General features: G+C 41.3%; 1 long non-coding RNA gene across 7 annotated transcripts in view; it reads left to right on the top strand.

Moving 5' to 3' along the window:
- The first annotated feature begins 3545 nt into the window (after positions 1-3545).
- LOC123464679 overlaps positions 3546-12775 on the top strand; it is a 419653-nt gene continuing 410423 nt past the window's right edge. For 4 of the 7 annotated variants that reach the window (XR_006639736.1, XR_006639734.1, XR_006639737.1 and 1 more), the window contains exon 1: positions 3546-3764. This is a non-coding gene — a long non-coding RNA (uncharacterized LOC123464679). The remainder of the gene's footprint in view (positions 3765-12775) is intronic. The other 3 variants (XR_006639733.1, XR_006639732.1, XR_006639731.1) reach the window with 1 other exon arrangement.

Below are 12775 nucleotides of genomic sequence, written 5' to 3'. Positions count from 1 at the left end.
TTTATTTACTTAGCTGCACTGAGTCTTGGTTGGGGCACTCGGGGTCTTCAGTTACTGTGCGTGGGATCCCTTAGCTGCAGCATGTAGAATCTTTTTAGTTATGGCACATGAACTCTCAGTTGCTGCATGTGGTATTCAGCTCCCCAACCAGGGATTAAGCCTGAGTCCTCTGCACGGGGAGAATGGAGCTCCAGCCACTGGACCACAAGGGAAGTCCCAAGGGTGGATTAACCATTACTGTCTGAATCTAACCCAGAGATTCTGAATTGATTGTTCTGTGGGGTTTCAGATCAGATCAGATCAGTCGCTCAGTAGTGTCTGACTCTTTGCGACCCCATGAATTGCAGCACGCCAGGCCTCCCTGTCCATTACCAACTCCCAGAGTTCACTCAGACTCATGTCCATCGAGTCAGTGATGCCATCCAGCCATCGCATCCTTTGTCATTCCCTTCTCCTCCTGCCCCCAATCCCTCCCAGCATCAGAGTCTTTTCCAATGAGTCAACTCTTTGCATGAGGTGGCCAAAGTACTGGGGTTTCGGCTTTAGCATCATTCCTTCCAAAGAAATCCCAGGGCTGATCTCCTTTAGAATGGACTGGTTGGACCTCCTTGTAGTCCAAGGGACTCTCAAGAGTCTTCTCCAACACCACAGTTCAAAAGCATCAATTCTTCGGCGCTCAGCCTTCTTCACAGTCCAACTCTCACATCCATACATAACCACTGGAAAAACCATAGCCTTGACTAGACGAACCTTTGTTGGCAAAGTAATGTCTCTGCTTTTGAATATGCTATCTAGGTTGGTCATAACTTTCCTTCCAAGGAGTAAGCGTCTTTTAATTTCATGGCTGCAGTCACCATCTGCAGTGATTTTGGAGCCCAGAAAAATAAAGTCTGACACTGTTTCCACTGTTTCCCCATCTATTTCCCATGAAGTGATGGGACCAGATGCCATGATCTTCATTTTCTGAATGTTGAGCTTTAAGCCAACTTTTTCACTCTCCTCTCTCACCTTCATCAAGAGGCTTTTTAGTTCCTCTTCACTTTCTGCCATAAGGGTGGTGTCATCTGCATATCTGAGGTTATTGATATTTTTCCCGGCAATCTTGATTCTAGCTTGTGTTTCTTCCAGTCCAGCATTTCTCATGATGTACTCTGCATATAAGTTAAATAAACAGGGTGACAATATACAGCCTTGACGTACTCCTTTTCCTATTTGGAACCAGTCCGTTGTTCCATGTCCAGTTCTAACTGTTGCTTCCTGACCTGCATACAACTTTCTCAAGAGGGGTTTAGTCATTGAGATTTCTAAGATCCCCAGATTATTCTAATGTAGTCAAGATTGAGAAACATTGCACTACAGGAAACTACATTCCTCACAGCCTTTCTTAGCAGCAGGGGTTATGCTTTGGGTCATGTAATCCTGCAATACTCACTCTTCCCCACAATTGAATGGTTAATTGCCTATGACATGCTTTTGTACTAAAAGATAACACAGGTTAATCAAATGCTTTCTCTCTCTTTCTCTTTTAAAGTTATTTATTGGGGCTTCCCAGGTGGCTGAATGTTGAAGAATCTACCTGTCAATCCCTGGGTCAGGAAGACCCCCCTGGACTAGGCAATGCAACCCACTCCAGTATTCTTGCCTGGGGTATCCCATGGACAGAGGAGCCTGATGGGCTACAATCCACAGGGTCTAACAAGTTCACAGGTGAAACCAATGATGCTGGTCCATAGAGCACACTTTAAATAGCAGTAAGAGAGTCTAAGGAGCCCTGGGTGAAGGCACAAACCGGGAGGAAGGAATGGAGATTATGAGATTAATAACAAAAGATATGGGATAGAAATGAGATGGCTGGTCTATAGGAAGAAGAGAATTGAACAAATTTTTTTAAAACTTTTAATTTTATATTGGAAAATGGCCAATCAACAATGTTGTGATAGTTTCAGATGGACAGCAAAGGGACTCAGTCATACATATACATGTATCCATTCTCCCCCAAACTCCTGGAATAAATATTTCTTTAATTAACCTTGGAACAGCACTGTAATAAAGATCCCTGAGCTCCTGAGGCTGAGATTCCTAGAGGTTGCTTGAATATAGACAGACCTTTAACTTCCCATTGTTTCTAAAAATCTAGTTTGGATTTCCTGAGTTTCTTGGTATGTTTGTTGTTACACTAAACTTTGATTAACTGAAGCAAGCTGCACCAGACACTCAAGATGGTTTCTCTTTTCCCTCATACAATTTTGTTCATTTATTACTTAGTTGTCTATTGCAGCATAACAGATTATCCTCAAAATTTAGTGGCTTCAGACAACAAACATTTATAATCTTATATTTCTGTGGATCAGGAATTCAGAAGCAGTCTGTTTGGGGAGTTCTGGCTTAGGATCTTTTAGTAGTTTGAATCAGGATAACGGCAGGGTCTGCAGTCATTTGATGACCTGACTGGAGCTGGGGCATCTGCTTCCAAGAAGACTGGTTCACATGACTATGGTCTGGAGGTTCTTTACCATATGGGATGCTCATCAGAGTCCTCATGACATGGCCATTTGCTTCCTTTGGAGTGGATAATTCAGAAGAGACACTGACCAAGATGGGAACTGCAGTGTGTTTTATGACTCATGATTTATGTCATACACCATCACTTCTACCTTATTCTATTTGTTATAAGTGAGCCACTAAGTCCAACTCACAAAGGAAGGGAAATTAGAGTCCAGCTTTTGAAAGGAGGGTCCAAGAATCTGTGGTCATATTTAAATAACCACAGGTGTTTACTCTTTGACATAGCCATGTGTTTTAAGGAAAGCTGCTTATATTGTCAGCAGTTTCTCAGAATGGTTTTCAAAGTACATCACAATTGCTGTGGGTACTGTGTAAGTAAATACTTGGGCCCTACCTTTGAAGAGGGATTCCTGTTGGCTCAGTGGTAAAGAATCTGCCTGCCAATGCAGAACATGTGGGTTCCATCCCTGGGTTGGGAAGATTCCCTGGAGTAGGAAATGGCAACCTGCTCCATTTTGGAGCCTGGTAGGCTGCCATCCATGGGGTCACAAAAGAGTAGGATATGACTTAGCAACTAAACAACAACAACCCTGCTGCAGCTGCTGCTGCTAAGTCACGTCAGTCGTGTCGGACTCTGTGCGACCCCATAGAAGGCAGCCTACCAGGGTCTGCCGTCCCTGGGATTCTCCAGGCAAGAACACTGGAGTGGGTTGCCATTTCCTTCTCCAATGCATGAAAGTGAAAAGTGAAAGTGAAGTCACTCAGTCATGTCTGACTCAGCGACCCCATGGACTGCAGCCTACCAGGCTCCTCCATCCATGGGATTTTCCAAGCAAGAGTACTGGAGTGGGGTGCCTTGCCTTCTCCGACAACAACCCTAGAAGAACTAAGAAAGAAACCTTGGGAGGAGGGCAGTGATCTGAATCAACTAGCTTCCCAGGTGATTCTAATGCACACTCACATTTGAGAATGATCAGTCTCAGCTGGTCTTGATAATTCAGTTACTATTATCAGCTCGTACAATTAGCCATGAGTATATATGCATTGGGGATTGCTAGGAACGGTTTTTTTTCCCTCCCCCCAGAAGCAACAGTTACTGGCTATGTTGGGATGTGTGGCATTGAGGTGGCTGTAAGCCATCTTGTTACCAGCCTGAGGAGGAAGGCGTCCGTTAGAGCAGGAGTGGCAGAACTTTGGAGATGTGTAGCTGTGCCCTGGGTGTGTCTTCACAGGAGTCTGCATTATGAACTTGTGGCTGGGTGAGCTGATAAATTCCCTTATTACTTAGGCCAGTTTGAAGCAATGTTTTCTCTTACTTGCTGTTGATATCCTGATTTGAAAACTGAGTATTTGTAACTTCAAGTGGTTGGTTCAGTGATTTTTACCGATCCTATCAGCACATGTGGGTTATATGAACAGTTTAAAAACATACCACCCTTGAATTCACTTTTTAAAAATATACCACTCTTGAATTCACTTTTAGAGAATCTGAGCTGAGTAGTCCAGCATGGAGCCCTGGCAATGGAATTTTTCATAGGTGATTTTGAAGTGAGGCAGCAAGCACTAAGAACCGTTGGTAACAACAATTATTGATTCTGTTTTTCTAAGTAATAAAAACAGTTTTTCTTCTAACATTCCTGAACTATTCCAGAGTGAGAAGTTTATGACCTATGGAGCAGTTGGGCAGTGTCCTTATAGGAAGTGGAATAGTGCTTTTTTTCCCCTTACACAGCTGATACTAAAATAATCCTTGCTAGGTTACCATGACCACTTTTCTAAATTTATAAATTAATTCTTCTCATTAAGTGACTTGCCCTGAACTCTAATACTTCTGGTTTATTCTTTATGAGTGGTTATTAGAGCACATCTGTGATGAAGCATTTATCAGTCCTTGAAGAAATTTTTATTGCCTTTCCTTTGCTTCCCATAAAAAGGTAACTCCAGCAACACTTATTCTAAAATCATTGAAAATTTATTTTCTGCCTAGGTTGTGAATTTTCTTGTCTTTTCCACCTGTTTCCCACCATCACTTCTCACTTTGTAATTATTTCATCCTGAAATAGTCCACTAAGAGATGTGTATCAGAATTTTCATTATAACATTGTTGGAAGTAATTGGGGGCATTGGTGGTAAACTCAGTGTTCATCACTTGGGGAATGGAAAAACAAAATATGGTGGGTATACTCCATGGAATACTTTGCTGCAGCTAGAAGTAATGAATTAGATGTACATTAACTGTATTATTAGAATTAAAAAATTTAGCATTGAGTGAAAAACATAAGTAGGGCTAAGCCCACAGCATAATGTAAGTGTAGGAAATTAAAAGCACATTGACCTTAAAATAACATGAATGCATTATATTTAAAGAAATACAGGTTTGTACATTTTCTATACACATACATTAAAATGATACATGCATATAATTACTGTTAAATACAGTATATTTCCTGTAAGGGTGGGGAGAGGAGAAAACCAGTGATGAAGAGGCAAAATACAAACATGAATCTGCTACAGAGTAATCACGATGGATAGAGGAGTAATCCCATGGATAGAGGAGTATGATTGTCCAAGCTTTGTACCTGAGTTTCCCTTCAACCTTGTAAAGGTCTCTAAAACCTTGAAATATGCTGTGGGATTTGACAACCTATAATTGAGTTTGAGAACTGCATATTAAATAGAAATAAACAAGACAACGTTTAAACATAAGGGCTTTGTATAAACAAGTCTCTGGGTGACTGTTTATACAGGTCCTATACTGTAAAAGGGACCAACCCAGGGTGTAGGAGGAGTTTAAATGTAGCCTATGCACCACTTCCTGGGTGGGGATTTTTTTTATACTTCACAGGAAAGCACTATATGGACTAGTAGAGACCCGGCTGGGACTTGTATTATGGGAGTTCAGGGCAAGCTCTGGGAAGGAGAGATTGTCTGTTTTATGCAGTGCACAAAACAATGCTTAGTGCAATCCTTGGTCACGTGGTTAGTCCCTAATAAGCATTTGTGGACAAGAATGAATTGTGTTTGGCACAGTATTTGGGCAGCTTGAAATTTCTAGAGACCCAGTTTCTTTTAGGCGTGGCACTGGAGTGGCAGCTGGAGCAACTTTGAGGCGATACCCCACATCCAAGGGCAAGGAGACGCCCCAGCAAGATGGTATCAGGGGCGAAATCCCTTTTAGAATCAAACCCCATGCCCACCAGAGATGCACAGAGGGCTCAAACAGCTTGTGCGCACAAGGACGCAGAGACCTCACAGACACTGAGACAGAACTGTGTTTGAGTGTCTCCTGAGAGGTACGGGTCAGCAGTGGCCTGCTGCAGGGCAGGGGCTGTGGGTGCAGCAGACTTGGGTATGGCTTAAGCCCTCTTGGAGGAGGTCACCATTAACCCCACCATAGAGCCACCAGAACTTACACAGGACTGAGGAAACAGACTCTTGGAGGGCACAAACAGAACCTTGTGCCCACTAGGACCCAGGAGAAGGGAGCAGTGAACCCCAGAGACTGACCCAGAGTTGCCCATGAGTGTCCAGGAGTCTTCAGCAGAGGCGTGGGTCAGTGGTGGCCTGCTGCAGGGTTGGGGGCACTGAGTGTAGCAGTGCATGCATGGGACCTTTTGAAGGAGGTCACCCTTATCTTCATTACCTCCACCATAGTTTGGCCTCAGGTCAAATAACAACAAGGGAACACAGCCCCACCCTTCAACATAAAATTGGGTTGAAGATTTACTGAGCATGGCCCTGCTCATTAGAACAAGATCCGGTTTCCTCCTCAGTCAGCCTTTCCCATCAGGAAGCTTCCATAAGCCTCTTATCCTTCTCCATCAGAGGGCAGACAGACTGAAAACCACAATCATAGAAAACTAACCAATCTGATTACATGGACTACAGACTTGTCTAGCTGAATGAAGCTATGAGCCATGCTATGTAGGGCCACCCAAGACAGACGGATAATGGTGGAGAATTCTGACAAAATGAGTTCTGACAAAATGTGGTCCACTGGAGAAGGGAATGGAAAACCACTTCAGTATTCTTGCCTTGAGAACCCCAGGGACAGTGTGAAAAGGCAAAAAGATAGGACACTGAAAGATGAGGTCACCAGGTCAGTAGGTGCCCAATATGCTACTGGATATCAGTGGAGAACTAACTCCGGAAAGAATGAAGAGATGGAGCAAAAGCAAAAACAACACCCAGTTGTGGATGTGACTGGTGATGGAAGTAAAAAGTCTGATGCTATAAAGAGCAATATTGCATAGCAACCTGGAATGTTAGGTCCATGAATCAAGGCAAATTGGAAGTGGTCAAACAGGAGATGGCAAGAGTGAACACTGACATTTTAGGAATCAGTGAACTAAAATGGACTGGAGATGAATTTAACTCAGATGACCATTATATCTACTACTGTGGGCAAGAATCCCTTAGAAGAAATGGAGTAGCCATCATAGACAACAAGAGTCCAAAATGCAGTACTTGGATGCAATCTCAAAAATCACAGAATCATATCTGTTCGTTTCCAAGGCAAACCATTCAATATCGCGGTAATCCAAGTCTATGCCCCAACCAGTAATGCTGAAGAAGCTGAAGTTGAACAGTTCTATGAAGACCTACCAGACCTTCTAGAACTAACACCAGAAAAGATGTCCTTTTCATTATGTGGAATGCAAAAGTAGGAACTTTTCAAAAACTTGAATTTCCAGATGTTCAAGCTGGATTTAGAAAAGGCAGAGGAACCAGAGATCAAATTGCCAGAAGTCAAATTGACTGGAATGCAAAAGTAGGAAGTCAAGAAATAGTTGGAGTAACAGGCAAATTTGGCTTTGGAGTACAGAATGAAGCAGGGCAAAGGGTAATAGAGTTTTGACAAGAGGACACACTGGTCATAGCAAACACCCTCTTCCAACAACACAAGAGAAGACTCTATACATGGACATCATCAGATGGTCAACACCGAAATCAGATTGATTATATTCTTTGCAGACAAAGATGGAGAAGTTCTATACAGGCAAAAACAAGACCAGGAACTGACTGTGGCTCAAATCAGACTGAATTTGAAGAAAGTAGGGAAAACCATAGACAATTCAGGTATGACCTAAATCAAATCCCTTACAATTATACAGTAGAAGTGACAAATAGATTCAAGGATTAGATCTGATCGAGTTCCTGAAGAACTATGGATGGAGGTTTGTGACACTGTACTAGAGGCAGTGATCAAGACCATCCCCAAGAAAAAGAAATGCAAAAAGGCAAAATGGTTGTCTGAGAGGCCTTACGAATAGCTATGAAAAGAAGAGAAGAAAAAGGCAAAGGAGAAAAGGAAAGATATACCTATTTGAATGCAGAGTTCCAAAGAATAGCAAGGAGAGATAAGAAAGCCTTCCTCAGTGATCAGTACAAAAAAGTAGAGGAAAACAATAGAATGGGAAAGACTAGAGATCTCTTCAAGAAAATTAGAGATACCAAGGGAATTTTCATGTACAGATGGGCACAATAAAGGACAGAAATGGTATGGCCCTAACAGAAGCAGAAGGTATTAAGAGGTGGCAAGAATACACAGAAGAGCTATACAAAAGAGATCTTCATGACCCAGATAATCATGATCATGTGATCACTCACTTAGAGCCAGACATCCTGGAATGCAAAGTCAAGTGGGCATCAGGAGGCATCAGTAGGAACAAAGCTAGTGGCTGCACTGCTGCTGCTAAGTCACTTTAGTCATGTCCGACTGTGTGCGACCCCATAGACGGCAGCCCACTAGGCTCCTCTGTCCCTGGGATTCTCCAGGCAAGAACACTGGAGTGGGTTGCCATTTCCTGCTCCAATGCATGAAATTGAAAAGTGAAAGTGAAGTCACTCAGTCATGTCCGACTCTTCACGACCCCATGGACTGCAGCCTACCAGGCCCCTCCATCCATGGGATTTTCCAGGTAAGAGTACCGGCATGGGTTGCCCTGTCCTTCTCCAAAAGCTAGTGGATGTGATGAAATTCCAGTTCAGCTATTTCAAATCCTAAAGATGATGCTGTGAAATTGTTGCACTCAATATGCCAGCAAATTTGGAAAACTCAGCAGTGGCTACAGGACTGGGAAAGATCAGTTTTCATTTCAATCCCAAAGAAAGGCAATTCCAACGAAGGTTCAAACTACAGAACAATTGCACTCATCTCACACACTAGCAGGGGCTTCCCTGATAGCTCAGTTGGTAAAGAATCTGCCTGCAATGCAGAAGACCCTGGTTCAATTCCTGGGTTGGGAAGAGCTGCTGGAGAAGGGATAGGGCACCCACTCCAGTATTCTTAGGCTTCCCTTGTGGCTCAGCTGGTAAAGAATCTGCCTGCAATGTGGGAGACCTGGATTTGATCCTTGGGTTGGAAAGATACCCTGAAGAAGGGGAAGGTTACCCACTCTAGTATTCTAGCCTGGAGAATTCCATGGACTGTATAGTCCATGGGATCACAAAGAGTTGGATACAACTGAGCGACTTTCACTTTCACACACTAGCATAGTAATGCTCAAAATTCTCCAAGCCAGGCTTCAACAGTACTTAAAACATGAACTTCCAAATGTTCAAGCTGGATTTAGAAAAGGCAGAGGAATCAGAGGTCAAATTTCCAACATCCATTGGATCATCAAAAAAGCCAGAGAGTTCCAGAAAAACATCTATTTCTGCTTTATTGACTATGCCAAAGCCTTTGACTGTGTGGATCACAACAAACTGTGGAAAATTCTTAAAGACATGGTAATACCAGGCCACCTGACCTGCCTCTAGAGAAATCTGTATGCAGGTCAAGAAGCAACAGTTAGAACTGGACATAGAGCAATAGACTGGTTCCAAACAGGGAAAGGAGTACATCAAGGCTGTATATTGTCACCCTGCTTATTTAACTTATATGCAGAGTACATTATGAGAAATGCTGGGCTGGATGAAGCACAAGCTGGAATCAAGATTGCCTGGAGAAATATCAATAACCTCAGATATGCAGATGACACTACCCTTATGGCAGAAAGTGAAGAAGAACTAGAGAGGCTCTTGATGAAAGTGAAAGAGGAGAGTGAAGAAGTTGGCTTAAAACTCAACATTCAGAAAACTAAGATCATGGCATCTGTTCCCATCACTTCATGTCAAATGGATGGGGAAACAGTGAAAACAGTGACAGACTTTATTTTTTTGGGCTCCAAAATCACTGCAAATTGTGACTGCAGCCATGAAATTAAAAGACACTTTCTTCTTGGAAGAAAAGTTATGACCAACCTAGAGAGCATATTAAAAAGCAGAGACATTGCTTTGCTAACAAAGGTCTGTATAGTCAAGGCTATGGTTTTTCCAGTAGTCATGTATGGATGTGAGAGTTGGACTGTGAAGAAAGCTGAGCACCGAAGAATTGATGCTTTTGAAGTGTAGTGTTGGAGAAGACTCTCGAGAGTCCCTTGGACTGCAAGGAGATCCAACCAGTCCATCCTAAAGGAAACGAGTCCTGAATATTCATTGGAAGGACTGATGCTGAAGATTCAATGATTTGGCCACCTGATGCGAAGAGTTGATTGATTGGAAAAGACCCTGATGCTGGGAAAGATTGAAGGTGGGAGGAGAAGGGGAAGACAGAGGACGAGATGGTTGGATGGCATCACCGACATGATGGATATGTGTTTGGGTAAACTCCGGGAATTGGTGATGGACAGGAAAGCCTGGCATACTGCAGTTCATGGGGTCACAAAAGAGTCAGACATGACTGAGCGACTGAACTGACAGAACTGAATTTCTTTTAAGTGAAGTATTATCCTGGTGAACCTGCCCCAAGACTTTTCTCATACATATGCATACAAAGTAAACATGTTTTTGGTAGTTTGGAGAAATGCTTTAAGCAAAATCAGGTGAGTATGGTAGGCAATATGCTCTAGTGGTCAAGGGTTTGGGCCTGGACATGTGCGGGGTTGATGGAAAACCTTAGCCTTGGAATACTGCCACCACTGTCATCAACAGCACCTGGAAACTTGCTGGAACCATGTTTCTTGGGGTCTTAACCCACGTGTACTGAATCAGAAACTTTGGAAGTGGTGCCGTGCCATATGATGTAACAATATCACCTGGTGATTCTGATATAAGCTAACATTTGAGAACATTTCATCGCCTCCACCTTTTCTTTCTTTTGGGGCCTATTTGATTGGAGGTCCAGAATAACTGCTGTGTTGTTACTCTAGTTTTCTACTTGTAAGTCATGGAGAAACAAAGTCATCTACTGGAGTATACTATTGAGGTTGGTTTTTGAATCCAATGGGCCCAATTGCACATGCAATTTACCTGTTCAATTTATTTCCCAGAGTAGCACATATCTAATATGGAGACTGAAAGATCTAGCATTATTAAAAATAAATTAAATAAAAGTAGTCACCCTTTCATTTTAATAAATAGTTCTTTTTGCTCTTATTCTAGTATTGTTCCAGTTGGCTGTGTGTGGTGTTCCTAAATATGCAAAAGATGAGTTTCATAGGAAGAGAGGGTCAATATTTAATATTCAGGTCTGAGAATCATGATGGGAGGGAAAGAATGAACCATTTACTTGGAAATAAGTAAGGAGTAAACAGTGATAGTAACTCGGTAGTGAAATAAACGCCAAAGGAGGCATTTGAAAAATAGTCTAGTTACAGGGAGGGTCATGGTATTGAATAAATGTTTGGGTTAAGGAACACTGTTTCATCTTAGTTTGCTTTGAGAAATGAAAGCAATGACTACCAATTAATGGTGCATACAGCCATTGCCTTTCACTGCCACAGACAGAGAAGCTTCTCTGAAGTGAAAAATTAATAGCAGTATACCAGTTAACAATAAGTATTATACTTGTATTTTCACTGGCCAACATAAGGCCTCTTATTTTTCCTTTTATATTTTCTTTACTGTTCCTTTCTTCTACTCCCTCAAGCAATTATTCTGGTGCATTTTACATATATTCTCTTTCTGGGGTAAGATTTGAGTTTTTTATACATTTAATAATGATACAACATGTTAAGTATGCAAAAGTAGAAAGAAAATTATAATGTGTCAATAATAATAAACTGATGGCCCAGATTATTTTATCTATAATTTTTTCCCCTACCTTAACCACTTATCCCCACCCTACCCAGATTATTGTGAAGCAAATTCCAGACTTCATCTTTTATCTTACATATTTTAAACTTACAATATTTTTATATTTTGTGTATTCCTTAACCCATTTTTTTTTGTGACCTATCTTTGTGATTGTGTGTACATCTAGTCTACTACTTCTTAACTACTTCATGGTGCACTGTGGTTTAACTATCATATTGTGTATCCATTTTCCCATTGTAGAACCAAGGAGACAGCTGTATCTCCATCCTATCACCAACAGAACTGCAATAAACACCTTCACACATGCTCCCTGATGATCTGTGTGGGAATTTTTGTGATTATAGTTCAGGTATGGAATTTTAGGTCAAAGAGTATGTAATTAGTTCACCTGATTAAGTGCTTCCAGATTGATGCAGACCTTCTAGAGATCAATCTGTACACTTGCCAGGAACACTTGGCATTCTCTAGCAAATTTTTCTGCAGTTTATTAGGCATAAAATGATACTGCATTATTCTAATTTGCATTTTTCTGATTACTAATAGGTATACAATTCTTTCCACAGGCTTATTAGCTTTTGGGGTTGGTTCTTTGTTGATATCCTTTAATATCCTTTGCCCATTTTTTCCCATTGGGCTTCTTATCATAGTGATTTATAGGAATTTCTTCATTTTTAGTTAGGCCCTTGTTAAGTATGCATATCGGTGGTATCTCCTTCACATTTGTCATCTGTTCAGTTCTTTCCATGGTGTCTTTGTACAGAAAAATTTAATTTTGGTACAAATTCAGCTTGATTTTTTTTGCCTTGTGGTCTGTTTCTGTTGGTGTAAGAAATTCTTCCTGGTCTTTATGTTGAGGATATCCTTCTATATTTTGTTGACTTTGTAGGTTACATGAATATGTTTAGGTCCTTATTGCATTTGGAGTCTACCCTTTTGAACTAAGTAGGAATGCATTTTATTTTTTCTCAAGGCATGAACCAGCTTTCCCAGCTCTCTGTAAATTATCCTTTCACTGTTGATTTGTGGTACTGTTTTTATTAAATAATAAATTCCCATATGTAAATGAGTATCTCAGCTATTTATCCTATTAGATGATTTCTGTTTTTGTACTAGCACCATCCTCATTTTTACTGATGTTTATAGCATATTTTCATGTCTGTGGCATAACATAACATTTTCTTATTCTTTTTCA

This window comes from Bubalus bubalis, chromosome 11, assembly GCF_019923935.1.
Source record: "Bubalus bubalis isolate 160015118507 breed Murrah chromosome 11, NDDB_SH_1, whole genome shotgun sequence".
Classification (NCBI taxonomy): Eukaryota; Metazoa; Chordata; class Mammalia; order Artiodactyla; family Bovidae; genus Bubalus; species Bubalus bubalis.
The sequence above is the reverse complement of the archived record's forward strand: the minus strand, read 5'-3'. Positions and strand labels throughout refer to the sequence as shown.